The following is an 18,236-nucleotide window of genomic DNA, read 5'->3' on the forward strand; positions in this document are numbered from 1 at the left end:
TCCAGCACACCTGATATCCATTCCGCTAATGACCCACTCTCTCTTCTGTGCGAAGTCTTGTTTAGCCCCGGCCAGCATTTCTGAGCGTTCTATCCTGCCTGATCTCCCGTTTACTACTTCAGCCCGTTTCCTGACTCTGCTCTGTCTTCTGCCTGCCCACAACCAAAGCCTGTTACACGGACTCTGAATCACGCTGCCTGCCTCTGACCCATGCCTGGTAATCACTCTGTGTCTGTCATCTCCAGCCCATTCTCATTGATGTGTATGTTGTATGTTCGCACAGTCGTGCGTGTTGTATGTTGATTAAGTGTGACTTAATAAATACTGCAAATGGATCCCTCCGTGTCAGTCTCCCCGTTACAGTTAGCATGAATTTAAGATTTGCATTATGAGGACTTCCGGTTGTGCCACCGTCAGGATGACTGCTTAATCTTCGAGCTCGCCGACGGTTAACAAAATAACCCCCTAAAACCTGATTTTGTGAAACTTTGGGAGTATTAAAGTAATGATGGAGAAAGGGGTCACCACAAGGAGCAAAATAACATCGAATGTATCAGAAAACAACCCTGAAACAAGTCAAGTAACGTTAAACAGAAGCCGTTCCCGGACACCATCACCTCATGACGAAGAGGGCCCGAGGTCAGTCTGCGGTGTATTCTCATCGAACTTTGAGAATTCAGAAAGGATAACATGGAGCAGTTTGACGAATTCAAACAGGAATTAAAAAGAACGAACGATAGACTGGAATAGGCTGAAGAAAGAATTGAAGAGACCGAGACCACGCTACAATTAGCATCGACGCTAATCAAACGCCTCATACAGCGCCAAGCTAATCTGGAAGCCAGAGTGCTCGATCAGGAAGGACGGGCACGCAGAGATAATCTAAGGATTTACGGTATACCTGAAGACAAGGAAGGCACAGACATGATCGAGTTTCTCAATAATTTGCTGAAAAACGCATTGGACTTACCCCGGGACCGTGAACTTGGAATTGAACGAGCACATCGAGCGTTACAACCGAAACCCAGTAACCCGGAGGCAAAGCCACGCTCAATAGTAGTGAAATTTTCGAGCTACCGGACGAAAGAAGAAGTGCTTCGAAAGGCCTGGCAGAGAAAGGTGTATTTTAATGACACTCGTTTCTTCGTAGACCACGACTTCCCTTTAGAGGTGCTTAAAAAGCGAGGAGAGTATGTCGAAGTCAAGAAAGTATTGAAGGAGAAGCAAATAAAATTCCAGACCCCATACCCGGCAAGGATGCGTGTTTTCTATGAGGATGGCACCCAACTGTACCAGAGTGCGACGGAGGCAACGAAAGACTTGGTCAAGCGTGGATTTACGGTCGCGGTGGTGAAACCTTCCGTGGCAATAGAACAGGAGGAAATTACAGCTAAACAACTAACCACCTGGCAACCGGTACTGAAACGACGGGACCGGGGAGAAGATCAGAGATACGGAGAGGTGGCCGGTGACGCACAACCCAAAAAAGCTTCCCGTAGTCAGTATAAGGAGAAGCTTAAGCAATTTAGAAAATGAACAAAAACGGAATTCTAGACATCTAATCCAGGAAAACAGCTAAGATCTCATATGTCTTTCACACCAATATTTTATCCTATCTGACTGTTTTTGAAACAATCATCTGAATGAATAACGTTATATTCCTAATTGCGTTCGAATAATGTTTGAAAATGTCGGTACTTGATTATTGACTGTCATCCGAGGATAATTTTCTTTTGGAGTTAGACTTTTTTTTTTTTGCGTTGTCTGGACTAATTTACGACCAATTAATAGGGCCCCACTTCTTGAATAAAGTGGACATTTCCCTTACGGAGGCTTAAAACGCAGTAAGCCCCATAAGGCTCTTTAGAATCGAGCCTCTACACCGGAAGCAACTGTTCTTGTTAGTTACGGTGGTGTAATTTTCTTTAAAATTGTTCTAATTTGGTATCAGTTTAGTATCTATAATTTAAGAGAGGCAATGTCAAAATATACACTACGGTCAACAAGAGAGACGCAGAGGGGAATTAAATTGGTTAGTAAACTACAAAAATATGAATAAAGGTAATCTTAAAGTTATTACATTTAATGTAAATGGAGTGTTGAATCCAGCTAAGAGGAGTCAAATACTGTTAAAAATGAAAAAAGAAAATGCAGGGATAGTGTTGTAACAAGAGACATACCTTACACCAATAGAACATGAAAAATTAAAGAGAATGGGATTTTCCAAAGTGTATTATTCTTCTTACAAATCAGGACATAGAAGGGGAGTAGCAATATTAATTTTGCAAAAAATACCATTTGAACACCTCTCAGAAATTTCAGACAAGGAAGGGAGATATATTTCAGTAACAGGGAAAGTCGAATATATTAATATAACTGTATGTAATGTATATGCTCCCCAAGGAAGCAAGTTATCTTTCTATAGGAAAATAATTGACTTAATGATAGAAGGCAAAGGAATTGTTATATGTGGTGGAGATTGAAATATCCATCTTAATCCAAATCTAGATTAATCAAAAAACTCTAAACTCACACCCCTACATAAAAAAAATAAAAATTTTAATGAATGAGCTAGGTATAGTAGATCTCTGGAGAGATCTTTATCCAACAGGCCGTGACTACACTTTTTACTTAAACCCCCATGATGTATACTCACGAATAGATTATTTTTTTGTACTCAATCGAGATCAACATAGAGTACAAACCTGTGATATTGGAACGATTGACCTATCTGATCACGCCCCTCTCTCTTGTACTATACATATTAGAGATAATCCAGGAAGAACATTGTGGAGATTAAATACAAATATGCTGAATAATCAACAATTTCAAACTCAAATTAAGGAAGATATAAAGTTATTTTTTACAGAGAATGATAATGGAGAAGTTAACCCAGCCATATTATGGGATACATTAAAAGCAGTCATTAGAGGTAGAATCATATCACTATGTGCTCAAGAAAACAAACAAAAACGATTAAAATTAACAAACCTTAATGAAGAACTAAAAGATCTGGAATTACAACATAAGAAGGAAAAAAAATCTGATTTAATGACTAAAATAAAGAAAATCAGAAACGAGATAAATTTAATATATGCACAAGAAATTGAAAGAAAGATTAAATTTACAAAACAAAAATACTATGAATCTGGTCCAAAGGGCACTAAATTGTTAGCAAGAAGGATGCAAAAACAACAAATTGAGAGATCAATATACAAAATAAGGGATTTGAATTCTAAAAATACACTACACAAACAACATGAAATACAAAAGACTTTTAAAAACTATTACAAGCTCTTGTATACTCAGCCACATTTAAAGAACGCCCAACAAATAGAACAATTTCTCAATTCTATCAACCTACCAGTTGTAACAGAAGAACAAAATAAAATATTAACTGCTGAAATAACTGAAACTGAATTAGTCAACGCTATTTCTAATCTTAAATCAAATAAGTCACCTGGCCCCGACGGGTTTTCATCAGAATGGTATAAAACTTTTCGATCAAACTTAACTCCAAGCCTACTCCAAGCGTGCAATATCACTATAAAAGAGGGTAAGATGCTCCCATCATGGAATGAAGCAGTAATCTCTGTTTTACCAAAGGAGGGGAAAGATAAATTAGAATGCGGTTCATATAGGCCAATCTCGATCTTAAATGTTGATTATAAATTATACACAGGCATTCTCGCCAAAAGACTGGAAAAGATTCTTCCGCAGCTAATACATAAAGATCAGACAGGTTTTATCTCGCAAAGACAAACTTATGATAATATTAGAAGATCCTTACATATACTAAATCATATATATCAGAACAAAATGGAGGCTCTTTTAATCAGTCTTGACGCGGAGAAGGCTTTTGACTCTGTAAATTGGTCTTTTTTATATAAAGCTCTTGAAAGATTTGGCATACATGAAAACTTTATAAAAGGCATTCGTACAATTTACAATAAACCAGTAGCCCGGATAAAAATAAATGGATACCTCACAGACACCATAACATTACAACGTGGGACAAGACAAGGATGCCCAATCTCACCATTGTTATTTGCTCTATATATAGAACCTTTGGCACAATGGATAAGACAAACTAAAAATATTAAAGGTATAAACATAAATGGAGATATTCACAAGCTGGCATTGTATGCAGATGATATTTTGATTTATTTAAGCACACCCACAACCTCACTTCCTGAACTAATGACTTTACTGGAGAAATTTGGTTCCTATGCAGGTTATAAATTAAATATACAAAAAACACAGACCCTATCTTTTAAATATACACCCCCAGTAACTATAAAAGACAAATTTAATATGAAATGGGATCAGAAATCACTGAAATACTTAGGAATTCATTTAACAAAAGAGATTTCAACATTGGCAAAAGTAAATTATGATACTCTACTAATAAATATAAAAAATGATATACACAGATGGAATGCCGTTTCTTTCTTGAGCTTTAGCCAGAGAATTGACGCAATAAGAGTGAATGTCCTTCCTCGATACCTCTATTTATTCCAAGCTCTCCCAACAGAAATACCCCAAACACATTGGTCAGAATTTAACAAGACCATTTCTAGATTCATTTGGCAGGGGAAAAAAACAAGGATTAAATTAAAAACAGTAGAACTTCCAAAGGAACAAGGAGGAATGGCTTTACCCTACTTTAAGGATTACTTTTATGCAGCCCAAACTAAATATCTGGTTAACCTATGTAACCCAACATATCAAGCAAAATGGACAGACATTGAAATTACACTAATGAATGATCCTCCATTACAAGCGATATTGGCACATAAAAACCTGGGGGGATACATAGAAAAAACGCAAAATTTATGGATTAAAGCCCAATTAAAAATTAGGAACATTATAAAAGAAGAATACAAACTGAATGATAAACTACAAATAATTCAATGGTGTGCTTATGACACTGAATTCAAACCAAATCAAATGGACTATAGATTTAAATCCTGGATTTCTAAAGGAATATTAACATTCTACTCACTCACAGAGAAAGGCCTTTTGAAAGATTTTGAAAGTCTGAAGAAAGAATATAACCTGGATAAATCTGATTTTAGATACCTTCAATTACGTAACCACTTTGGAAATAATATTAAAATTAAAACAGATCTGGATGACTCAATACTGAAAATATTTATAGATGCCTACAAAGGCAGTGGGAGTAAAGGTATAATTTCAAAACTTTATAAAGGATTTAGATCGATTAAACCCCATTCAACAGAATATGTTAAAGAAAAATGGGAAAAGGAAAGTAATTCCATTATTACGGTGGAAGAATGGTTAGACATATGTAGATTTACATCAAAATGTACTAATTCACATATGTGGAGAGAATTTGGATGGAAATGTCTAATGAGATTTTTCATCACGCCAAAACAAAGAGCATACACCACAGGAAAGAACACTAAGTGCTGGAGACTATGCGGGTCTCAGGAACCTAATCACTGGCACATTTTTTGGGAATGTCCAGTAATAAAACAATTTTGGGTAGAAGTACATGGAGTAATAGAAAACATACTTAATATTACACTACCCTTTCAATTTATAGTTATTTATTTTGGAAGCTCTGATATCCAAATATGTAAATCTGATAAATACTTACTTGATATTTTAATAATCGCAGCCAAAAAAGCAATTACAAGACACTGGTTACTTCCTGAATCCCCAACAACCCAAGAATGGCTAGAGATAGTATATAATATCTATGTGATGGAAAAAATTACATTCTCCCTTCGACTCCAAATTAATACATTTAGAAACATCTGGTCCAAGTGGACTGATTACGTTAGATTGCTCCATCCAATCTTCATAGAAATATAAAACTATTACTATCTAATTCCCATCCACATAACAAACATTTTTTCAATTTACGACCCATTGCACTCCCCCTCTTAATCCTCTTTTTAAATTAGTAATTCACAGTTGATAATAACCTAAAGTTGAATGAATAAATAAAGATTTGACCCTCTCTGACCTATGGAAATTTAGTATTGATATTATTTATGTTACCTTTTTACTGTTATTTTCATATATTGTATTTGATGAAACCTTTATTCATTTTTTTTTATTTTTTTTTATTTTTTTTGTGTTCTGTTACTTTAGAGTTTGTGAAAAAGAAAAATGTTAAGCAGTGGGAAATGTTTTCTCTTAAGTGGAATCATTGTACTGTGTTTATTGCTACTACAAATAAAAAATTATAAAAAAAAAGATTTGCATTATGAAATTACATTAGCTTACTATTAACCTGTGGGGGGCGGGCAGGGGCCATGCACTTTTCAAGTGATTTGTTTTCATGCATCACTCTGCAGTCTTCATAAACAAGATAATTAAATAACTTAAACTCAAAATAATCTTCCTTGTTTATTTATTTGACAAGTAACGTTATACTGGTGTGGGAGAACATATTTCTAACATTCAAGTACATCAAGGCACATTGCTGCACCTGTAAACTTTAACAGGCCTAAAGTTGAAGTCAATTTATTTTGCCCTCCCATTCATTCACAATAATGTTTCTGAAAATTTTTGCACTGTTTCCTAAAAAATAATTATTCTGGAGTCATAATAAGTCCTATTTTTTATTGTTTATTTTGTGCATTGATAATGACCAAGACACATTGAATGACAGTAAAAAGTAGCAATTTTACCCAATAAATGCTTTAATAATATCAACTGATTTATATATAGTCATTCAAATGATCTTAAAACAATTAAAAACTGCAACAAACATTAATTTAGGCCCGAACTACAAAACCAAATGTAAAACTATTTTACTATCAGTTTTGCTTAAGTTGCACGCTAGTGTTGCAGGAGAGGGGAGTGGTCACTTAAAGATTTGCTATTTACGGGAGTTGTAGTCCATAGCAAAGTGTATTGTGGGTAGTGTAGTTCGACACGCATGCTGGATGATGTGAGCTCACTTTGTGCTGTGCTGTGCTGTGCAGCTGAAGCTGAGGAAGAAAGTTTTACTCGGCTTTGTTTCATGTTCACTCAAGTTATTCCACCCGAGAGCTGTTCATAACTAGATAGAATAGACATAGAGATAGAAATAGAGATATATTGATCTCTGCAGCAGCTGCGTGCTGCTTCTGCTCTCCATACACGCTGCTCACGCACTGCTTTCGCTTGCGGTGTGAAACAGGCGTCAAAGGCAAACGCCTGCGTGCTGCTTCTGCTCGACATACGCGCTGCGCACGCTCTGCTCACGCACTGCTTTCGCTTGCGGTGTGAAACAGGCATAACGTCCTTGCCGCAGCACCGAACTTAGGCACCGAAATTCAAACGCTGATTTAATACCGGTACGTACCGGTTACCTAGGTACCGGTGCTATAATGGCACCAGATTTCGGTACCCAACCCTACTTAAAAGTCACGTCTCGTCTTCAGTTTCGAGCCCAAGTAAACCGCGCTCTGGCACACCTCTTCCAACCAGGCCAGGGCCGCCAAAGTGTACCGCACCTGAGCCAGATTCGGAGCACTCACACTTCTCAAACGTTATGGGCCTGGGCACGGTACTGATAGCATAGTGTGAGTACACCCTGAAACTAAAAAGTGTTCATATTTACTGTTTGCGCTGCAAAAATAACTTAATTGCCATTTAATAGCAGACACTTGTAACTCAAGATCTCAAAGATATATAGAGAAATATAATAGAAGTACAACTATCCCCGGTCTCCCCCATACAAATATATCATATGTACATGCAACTTATATTTCAAAATGTATCAAAAATAATTTATAATACTTATGCTTTCGTGAGTATCTCTCTTCCGCCTGTTGAGGATTCATTATCTACAATGTAAATAACAGCCACAGACAAAACATCTATTTAACAATCTATGCCCACCACCACCCCCTTCCACTTGGAAGGACATCTATCCATGCACCCATACTTCTGCATTAAAAGGATATTCTTGACCATCAGTGTCCAGTCACCACTGAGGTGTGTGACTCCTATTTGTCTCCACATGCTCCACTCCAGTCTGTAAAAGACAAAGACACGACTAACAGAGCTCTACATGCTTGCTGAACTCCAGCAATGCACAAGCTGCTCTTCAGCGTTCTTCAGATAAATCTCCACTGATGCTCTTGTGAGTCTCCTTCTGTCTGTTGTGTCCATTACCTGAAAAAGAAACACCTGCTGCAAACAAGACATCTATCTAACTATTTACTGTATCTGAAGGAAATACCCAATCATCACTTAGTCTTTACAAATTAAAGTATATAATTTAAAAATGTTTTATTAAGTTAATTTGATTCAACTAAAAATGTAAGTCTGTACCTAATTTATTACGATGTACTTGTCAATACTGATGTGTGGTTCACTGTTTCTCCACATGCTCCATGCCAACCTGTCAAAGAGAAAGATATCAGGTCTTTAATCTCAATAAATTTTTTTGGAAACAAACTCCATTGTGAAGTCTGTTCAAGCAGTTCTACCTGCTTCCTGAGCTCCAGGTCTTGCAGTATATCTCCACCATTCCGCTTGTGAGTCTCCATCTGCTCCACTCCAATCAGCAAACAAAGACAGCCCCAAGTGCACAGTCCACACTTCTTTTTAAACGGTTAAATAAGAGCATCATCCGTGAATTTAAAGTGAACTTAATCTTTTTAAAATAAAAGAATATTGTCAGCTCAATAGCCTTGTGGTCAATGCGCTGACATATGGTGCAGTAGCACAATAGGGCTTCCCGAGTTCAAATCCCAGCTCGAAGACATTTCCCAACCCTACACCCTTCTCTCTCTCCCACTTCGTTTCCTGTCCCATTACTGTCCTATCTAATAAAGGCAAAAAAGTAGAAAAAAAGGAGAATATTTTAGTGCACACACTACTTACACCATTTACACTACAAAATGGCATAGAATAGTGTACAAGTATGTGATTTGGAACGCACCCATAGACAGTACTGACAGAGCCCTACCTGCTGTTCTCCAGCATTTTCTAGATAAATGTCCACCGATGCTCTTTTGAGTCTCCCTCTTCTGCCTGCTCTCCATTAGCTGAAAAAGGAAAAACCTGACACAGACAAGGCCTAACTATCTATCTATACCAGTGGTTCTCAAAGTGTGGTACGCAGGCTTTCTTCTAGTGGTGCACGGAGGAATCACAGAATAATAATTAAAAATATATGAACGCCCTTTTACCCTTTGATGCGTATGATAACACCGATGTGATCAGCATTTGCTGTTCCCTGTACTGTATGATCACACTGTTATTATTAGTATGTTTAGTGCATCATGTCATCAGATGCTAAGATTGAAAAAAACTGTGGAGCTCTCGAGCAGATACGCACTAGTGAAGTGCTTTTCAGTTACTGCAAACTCAGGAGTTTCTACAAGCTGCATCATTGGTGAAATAATTATCACAAACGTGTTAAAGTGTTCATAGTTGTGTAAAATAATGTGTGTTTTCGATGTATAGCCGATACATATTTCGATATATATTTGTTTTGTAAATAGCCTAGCGGTGTGGCTTTTGATTTGGTTTGTTAAATGGTGCAGGTCGAAGAACAGACTAAAGCCAATTTTACCATGTTTGAACCTTGAAAAAACACAAAATGGAAGTTTGTGCACAGACGGAGCACCTGCAAACCTTACCCAAGTCGACCTGAAAACGGTGGTCGGATGCACAGTTTACACAAACTCCACGGTTTACTTATGATATGATCTCAATTCCACCAAATCATGGAAATGCTGCATGTATGAATTGATAAATCACTTATGAATTTTCTTCAGGGTATTTATAATCACTCACTTTTCTGAAACACATACTGTAAATGACGCGCTGTAAGCAGATCTAATCTCTAATTTAAATTGTAATTGTGAACGTTATATTTCAAATACAAGTTAATGTTTAGGGCCCTATCATACACCCGGCGCAATGTGGTGCAAGGCGCGGCGCAATAGTCTTTTGCTAGTTTCAGCTTGGCGCAAGAGTGGTTTTGAGGCGTTGCGCTACGCTGTTTAAATAGCAAATGCATTTGCGCTCATATGTGCGTCCATAGGCGTTCTGGTCTAAAAAGGAAGGCGTTCTCAGGCGCATTGCTGGCGCGTTGCTATTTTGCGAAACAAAAATAGATTTTTAATTAGACCAAAACAAACCCGGTCTAAACTCCAGCGCAGAGTTGCACCTCGCTTACACACTGCTTAATACGCACAAGAGAGCAATAGGCAAATCTTTACATATGAAAAAAATTAAATATTAGGGATATAGAATATAATAAGAATAGATATAGGATATAAATATAAAGGATTAAAATATTACAAAACATATTATTTTCTAGCCTACATAAATATGAAAAATCACTGCTTTTATGTCTTCTTTATCTCGGGAGGCTTTTTCAGTTAATTTATAACAATTTGCTTTTGTATAATGTTATTATTATTAGCAGTATTATTTATTATCTCCATATTTATATTTGTTTTATGAAATACAAGCTTAGATTTGCCCACCTGTCAGGTTTTAGACCATATGGGGCACAGCATGTGTATTAGGATATAACTCAGGTTTTTGACCACACTTCGTTATTATTGTTCATTTATTCGTTTGCTGGAAATTAGAACTGAATTTAGAAATAGTTTTGAAACGAATATTTGCGCTTAACAAACGCAATTAATTATTTATAGACTAATTGATGTCTGTGCGTAAAGATTTCCCTATCCAAGAGCGAAAGTGAAAGTAGATCGATTATCTCTCATTCTCATGCAGTAGATGCTCTGTTTAACAGTTTTCTGTAAAAAAAACTGTTAACTGTTTGCTAGTGAAATGCTCAGTTTTTCCACTTAGACTTACTATACGTCCTGTAAATAGCGAATGCGCTTATGGCGCGACGCGGCTGGCTGTTAAAGGGAATGGGAGATGAGACTCTAATTGGTTTATTCTCAAAACACACCAATAACTCATTAAGAAAATAAACTCAACCCTTTTAGACCATGCGCCATGGCGCAAAGCGGATTTTCCCGTCTTTAAATTAGCAAAAATTCGTTCTGACACGCCCTGAAAGCGTTTGCGCCCTGCAATTTGCGCTCTGCACATGGACCGTCAAAAAAAAGCCCTTAGATTTGAAGAGAGAGACCGGGGATAGTTGTAACACTTACAATCTCTACAACAAGGAACTAGTTACAAATCAGCTGATTCACTTCACACATGCTCATTTTAGTCCTCATACCACATATGAAAAAGTCCTGTGACAGACACAGCAGATATTAAACAGAAAAACTACACTTCAGCTAAGATTAGCTAATTAATTATTTTTAAGATATCATTCCCTGATTTGTAGTTAAACCCATGTAATCTGTGTGTCTGATTGTGGATATACTTAATCCACATTGTTGGTGATAATGTTTTAGCTGTTAGCTGTAGGAGAACAGATTCATGGCCACATAATGCTGGGTCAGTTGAAACAACAAAAGCTAGTAACTTGCTAGTCACATCAGTGAAATGTTACCACCAACCCCAAGCAGATTTAAAACTGTATTTATATGATTTAATTTCAGTATTGCTATATCTTATAAAAGAGAAAGTCAAAAGTAGTTTGAGTTCAGTGTTTGACCTCTGTGGGCTCATGAAGCCTGCAAACAAAAATAGTGTTCAATTGTTGAAGCTGATGCACATTTGCACATTTCATTCAGCTTTGTAACACAGAGACACACAAACTATACTGAAAGCTCAATGCTGAATAAAAAGCTTTCAAATCCATTTTTATGTCATAATTCTCATTTTATAACGTTACAATTAACCCCGACTGTGGGCTGAATTGTAACATTTCACTCCTCCTGTTTGAGGGCTAACTCACAGAATTTGTGCTGCTGAATGAGAGTTTGACTGTAGTGCTAAATTTAGATTGATCAATTCACTTGTAGTACATGTTTTTGGAATGTGGGAGGAAACCGGAGAACCTGGGGAAAACCCACGCGAGCACGGAAAAAACATGCAAACTATGCACAGAAATGACAGCTGGCCTGTTAAAGGACTAGAACCGGTGACGCTCTTGCTGTAAGGCTGCATTGCTACCCACTGGGCCACCATGCCACCCTATGAAGGGAAAGCTGGAGAGGTAGGGGTGGAAGGGGTGACACGCAGTTAATTATTTCGCTGAACAGATCAGCCACTTTTGACGCTCATAAACAATTATAAAGTCATCGCGCTGCAGGAATTAAGAGGTTTGCTACAGGTGCAGCTGTCATGCAGCGAGGTGTTTGCGTCTTTAATAATCTACGACAGTTTGCATTCATTGAACAGTATGAATGATTAATAAATCCATATAAAACAGTTCCTTAAATGTCACGTCTCGTCTTCAGTTTCCAGCCCAAGTGAATCGCGCGCTGGCACACCTCTTTCAACCAGGCAAGGGCCGGCCAAGTGAAACGCACCTGAGCCAGATTCGGAGCACTCACACTTCTCAAACGATATGGGCCTGGGCACGGTACTGATAGCATAGTGTGAGTACGCCCTGAAACTAAAAAGTGTTCACATTTACTGTTTACGCTGCAAAAATTACTTATTTGGCCATTTAATAGCAGACACTTGTAACTCAAGATCTCAAAGATATATAGAGAAATATAACAGAAGTACAACTATCCCCGGTCTCCCCCATACAAATATATCATAGGTACATACAACTTATATTTCAAAATGTATCAAAAATTATTTATAATACTTATGCTCTTGTGAGTATCTCTCTTCCGCCTGTTGAGAATTCATTATCTACAATGTAAATAACAGCCACAGACAAAACATCTATTTAACAATCTATGCCCACCACCACCCCCTTCCACTTGGAAGGACATCTATCCATGCACCCATACTTCTGCATTAAAAGGATATTCTTGACCATCAGTGTCCAGTCACCACTGAGGTGTGTGATTCCTATTGGTCTCCACATGCTCCACTCCAGTCTGTAAAAGACAAAGACACGACTAACAGAGCTCTACATGCTTGCTGAACTCCAGCAATGCACAAGCTGCTCTCCAGCGTTCTTCAGATAAATCTCCACTGATGCTCTTGTGAGTCTCCTTCTTCTGTTTGTTGTGTGTCCATTACCTGAAAAAGAAACACCTGCGGCAGACAAGACATCTATCTAACTATTTACTGTATCTGAAGGAAATACCCAATCATCACTTAGTCTTTACAAATTAAAGTATATAATTTAAAAATGTTTTATTAAGTTAATTTGATTCAACTAAAAATGTAAGTCTACCTAATTTATTACGATGTACTTGTCAATACTGATGTGTGGTTCGCTGTTTCTCCACATGCTCCATGCCAACCTGTCAAAGAGAAAGATATCAGGTCTTTAATCTCAATATATTTCTTTGGAAACAAACTCCATTGTTTAGTCTGTTCAAGCAGTTCTACCTGTTTCCTGAGCCCCAGATTTTCAAGTATATTTCCACTGTTCCTGTGACTCTTCTACTTCTGCTCCACTCCAACCTACAAATGACAAAAGCTGCGTCCCAAATGGCACGCTATACACTATGAACTTATACACTATGTACTTATGCACTTACACACTCAACAGCATAGTATATGAATGTAGTGTCCCAAATAGAACACAATCGGTTATTTACTAACCGCAAATTCAGCTGTCGTGCATTGAGAAGTTTGCGTATTTTATAAACTACGGCAGTTTGCGTTCTATGAACAGTAAGAATGATTAATAAATCCATATGAAACAGTCCCTTAAAAGTCACGTGTCGCTTTCAGTTTCGGGCCCAAGTGAACCGCACTCAGACCCACCTCTTCCAACCGGGCCAGGGCCGGCCAAGTGAACCGTGCTTGAGCCTGATTCAGCGCACTCACACTTCTCAAACGATCCGGGAAACGGGCCTGGGCACGGTACGGATGGCATAGTGTGAGTAGGCCCTTAGTGAAACAAATGACCAAACTGTCAAATAATACTTGCCATGAGTATAATCACTTTCACCATCAGGAAGCAGCATAATCACTCTTGTTGGAGAATTTTTCTTTCATAATCCAAAATAAAGTAATCAAACTTAAGCTCCTGATAGCTCCACTGATGCTCTTGTGAGTCTCCCTCTTCTGCCTGCTCTCTCTCCATTACCTGAAAAAGAAAAACCTGACAAAGACAAGGCCTAATTACTATCTACAACAACCAGCACTCCTTCATCTTGGAAGGACGTCCATCGATTCACACGTCCACCTAATTAAAAAAAAAAATTAAATTCCTGACCATCCAGTCGTTGCTGAGGTGTGTGATTCCTTCTTTTCTCCATGTGGTGCCATCTGATCTGTAAAATACAATAGAAAGATGTCAAGTCATTCATTAATCTAATACCATTCTTTGGAAGTTTCATCTACCATTGTCTCCAGTCTGGTTCTGTTCTAAAACTAACAAATAATATTTCACACCTATAAGTAAATACTCTACTAGATGACAATCTATAAACTTAGAAGAGATAAATGTGCTACAATAATTAGTAAAACTGTAAATAAAACAAAAAACAATCAAAAGCTACAAATGTTGAACAGGCCAACAGCATAAATTACTAATAAATAATACAACAGCCAGACAATCTATCTGACAACAGACGTGCAGTAATATTCAATGTGGTAACTCTGACAGCATACAAATAAATTAGAACAGATCAATTTATCCGATCATATAACAAATAACAATCTGCAAATGTTAAGTTAGATAGCGATATACAAATGAATCATACAAACAAACAAAAATATTGTATCTATTTCTGTCTATCTGAAGGAAATATCTGACAACCACTTACTGCCCCATTAAGACCAGGTTTTCCACTCACTGAAGCACCACAAGCACATCTCCTGTGAGTTCCAGTGTCTCTCCTAGTGAGGTGTCTCCTGGTTCCTTGTCTAGTCTTCATCCTGTTTGCTGTCTGTGGTATCCGTCTCCAGTCTCCAAGCCTGCATAATCAAATATCCAATTCAGGTTAATGGACTTATTATCTGCATCAATAAACTCACCTGCTTATACTCACCTGACGTCCTGTTATATTACTGAACTGAATGTCGTCCCTTCTGTGACACTTACTCTGTAAAAATGTAATTGTATAAGTTTAAAATGTTTTATAAAGTTCAGTTGACTCAACTTAAAGTTTAAGGCTGTACCTAATTTATTACGATGCACTTGTCATTACAGTGTGTTTCCCTGTTCCTTCACATGCTCCATGCCAACCTGTCAAAGAGAACGATATCAGGTCTTTAACTAATCTTAATACATTTATTTTGAAACTAACTCCATTGTTTAGTCTGTTCAAGCAGCACTACCTGCTTCATGAGCTCCAGGTCTTCAAGTATATCTCCACCGTTCTCCTTCTTCTGCTCCACTCCAATCTGCAAATAAACAAAGACAGCCCCAACAAAACCCCAACTGCTGTTCTCCAGCATTTTTTAGAGAAATCTCCACCGATGCTCTTGTGAGTCTCCCTCTTTTGCCTGCTCTCCAATACCTGAAAAAAGGAAAAACCTGACACAGACAAGGCCTAACCACCCATCTATACCAGTGGTTCTCAAAGTGTTGTACGCGGGTTTCCTTCTAGTGGTATGCAGAGAAATCACTGAATAATAATTAAAAATATATGAACGCCCTTTTACCCTTTGATGCAAACGATAACAGATGTGATCAGCATTGGCTGTTCCCTGTTCTGTACGATCACACTGTTATGATTAGTATGTTTAGTGCATCATGTCATCAGATGCTAAGAATCTAAAAAAAACTGTGGAGGGCTTAAGCAGATACATGTTAGAGAGGTGCTTTTACAGACAAGTCCTGTTGGCATTTCAGTTATTTCAGTGCAAACTCAGGAGAATTATTGGTAAAATAATTATCACTAATGTGTTAACATGTGTTAGTAGTTGTGTAAAAAAATCCATTTATGATTTATAGCCTGAAGTCATTTGTTATGTAAATAGTTTAGCGGTGTGGCTTTCGATTTAGTTTGTTGCCTCAGATTTAAATTAATCTGGATGTGATTCAAATGGTGCGGAACCTTACCCGAGTCGGCCTGAAAACGGTGGTCAGTTGCACAGTTTACACAAACTCTATGGGCTCTATTTTGACAGTCCATGCGCAGAGCGCAAAACCCAGGGCGCAAACGCTTTCAGGGTGTGTCAGAATGCATCTTTGCTAATTTAAGGACAGAAAAATCTGCTTTGCGCCGTGGCGCATGGTCTAAAAGGTTTGAGTTTATTTTCTTATTGAGTTATAGATGTGTTTTAAGAATAAACCAATCAGAGTCTCATCTCCCATTCCCTTTAAGAGCCAGCTGCGTCGCGCCATAAGCGCATTCGCTATTTACAGGATGTAAAGTAAGTCTAAGTGGAAAAACTCAGCATTTTACAAGCAAACAGTTAAAAGTTTTTTTTAACAGAAAACTGTTAAACAGAGCATTTACTGCGTGAGAATGAGAGATAATCGATCTACTTTCACTTTCGCTCTTAGATAGGGAAACCTTTACACACACACATTAATTAGCCTATAAATAATTAATTTTGTTTGTTAAGCGCAAATATTCGTTTCAAAACTATTTCTAAATTCAGTTCTAATTTCCAGCAAACGAATAAATGAACAATAACAACAAAGTGTGCTTAAAAACCTGAGTTATATCCTAATACACATGCTGTGCCCCATATGGTCTAAAACCTGCAGGTGGGCAAATCTAAGCTTGTTTTTAATAAAACAAATATAAATATGGAGATAATAAATAATACTGCTAATAATAATAACATTATACAAAAGCAAATTTTTATAAATGAACTGAAAAAGCCTCCCGAGATGAAGAAGAAATAAAAGCAGTGATTTTTCATATTTATTTATGCTAGAAAATAACATGATTTGTAATATTTTAATCCTTTATACTTATTTCCTATATTTATATTCTTATTATATCCTATATATATCCTTAATATTTAAATTTTTTTCATATGTAAAGATATTTGCGTATTGCTCTACATCTTGTGTGTAGGCTATTAAGCAGTCTGTAAGCGAGGCGCAACTCTGCGCTGGAGTTTAGACCGGGTTTGTTTTGGTCTAATGAAAAATCTATTATAGTTTCTCAAAATAGCAACGTGCCAGCAGTGCGCCTCAGAACACTTTGCTTTTCAGACCAGAACGCCTATGGGCGCACATATAAGTGCAAATGCATTTGCTATTTAAACAACGTGGTGCAAAACAGCAAAACAACACTTGCGTCAAGGTGAAACTAGCAAATAACATTTGCGCCGCGCCTTGCGCTGCATTGCGCCGGGTGTATGATAGGGCCCTATGTTTTACTTAAGATATGATCTCACTTCCACCAAATTATGGAAATGCTGAATCTATGAATTGATACATCACGCATGAATTGGTCAAACAGTGTATTTATAATCACTAGGGACGCACCGATTCCAATACCAGTATCGGGGCGACACTTAAAATACTCATACTCATATCGTACATAAAAAGGCAGATACCACGCACAGATCCCACTCAACAGTAATTTACTACATGGATGTGATTTGTTATCCTACCTGACCATTGTCTTAATAATTAGCCTAATGTATTATATATTTATAGCTTAGTCCTTATAAACAATCCTTTTAAAAATACATTATTAATGAATCTATCGGCTACTGAAGAATAAACCGAACATGAAATATGATCCTTGCATAATGATCACAGCAAAACAAGCTAGCACTCATGTTAATATAAACTATAAATAAAAAAAACGAAAGAAATTTTAAGTAATGGAACATTATGTAAAAAATCTAAAGACTACAGGGTAAATAAAAGCACCTCATCAGAGCTGAACATTACTGCGGTCACTGCGCCCGTCTCAGTTTACAGCATCTGTAAAGATCAGACAGCCTATACAGATCACACAATCTCAATAAATACCATGTAAGTGTATGAATATTTTGATAAGTATTGTTAATAGAATATTTATAATGATATGATTTTGCTTGTGATTATATCGATACTTGCACTGAGCTCTCACGGGCACGCTCTCTCTCACCAGTGGCAGTTGACATGCGCCGCATAAGGGCGCTATACATACACACCACGCAGCATACACTGGCAAGATGACAAGTGCTGAACTCCAAGGGACCAGTTTTACTTGTTGCCGATTTGTGTGTTGTTCCTTTTTTTAAAAGGCCTTTTATTTTTAAAATCTCTCAAGTTAATAATGGCTATCGGGTCACATAATCTCCCTCAGAGATATTTGAGCTCAATAACGTGGTGCGCAGTA

General features: G+C 37.4%; 2 long non-coding RNA genes across 6 annotated transcripts; both read right to left on the reverse strand.

The window, feature by feature from the left end:
* Nucleotides 1-6,106: 6,106 nt before the first annotated feature.
* LOC141386234 (uncharacterized) lies at nt 6,107-11,653 on the reverse strand. Of its 2 annotated transcripts, none has more exons than XR_012407833.1 (4): nt 8,939-11,653; nt 8,457-8,570; nt 8,299-8,368; nt 6,107-8,139 (listed from the first exon to the last, which is right to left on the reverse strand). It is a non-coding gene; the product is annotated as an uncharacterized lncRNA (long non-coding RNA). The 2 variants fall into 2 exon arrangements; XR_012407832.1 differs by having other exon boundaries at nt 8,457-8,795; nt 8,939-11,651.
* Nucleotides 11,654-12,630: 977 nt separating this feature from the next.
* On the reverse strand, nt 12,631-16,888 carry LOC137495857 (uncharacterized). 4 transcript variants are annotated; one of them, XR_012407825.1, is made up of 9 exons: nt 15,277-16,888; nt 15,118-15,184; nt 14,988-15,041; nt 14,763-14,913; nt 14,210-14,267; nt 13,922-14,095; nt 13,375-13,484; nt 13,217-13,286; nt 12,631-13,059 (listed from the first exon to the last, which is right to left on the reverse strand). It is a non-coding gene; the product is annotated as an uncharacterized lncRNA (long non-coding RNA). The 4 variants fall into 4 exon arrangements; XR_012407827.1 differs by having other exon boundaries at nt 12,992-13,074; nt 14,793-14,913; nt 15,277-16,787; XR_012407828.1 differs by lacking the exon at nt 12,631-13,059 and having other exon boundaries at nt 13,214-13,286; nt 13,375-13,465; nt 14,793-14,913; nt 15,277-16,787.
* Nucleotides 16,889-18,236: the final 1,348 nt, after the last annotated feature.

The sequence above is a fragment of the Danio rerio genome, chromosome 6 (genome assembly GCF_049306965.1).
Source record: "Danio rerio strain Tuebingen ecotype United States chromosome 6, GRCz12tu, whole genome shotgun sequence".
Classification (NCBI taxonomy): Eukaryota; Metazoa; Chordata; class Actinopteri; order Cypriniformes; family Danionidae; genus Danio; species Danio rerio.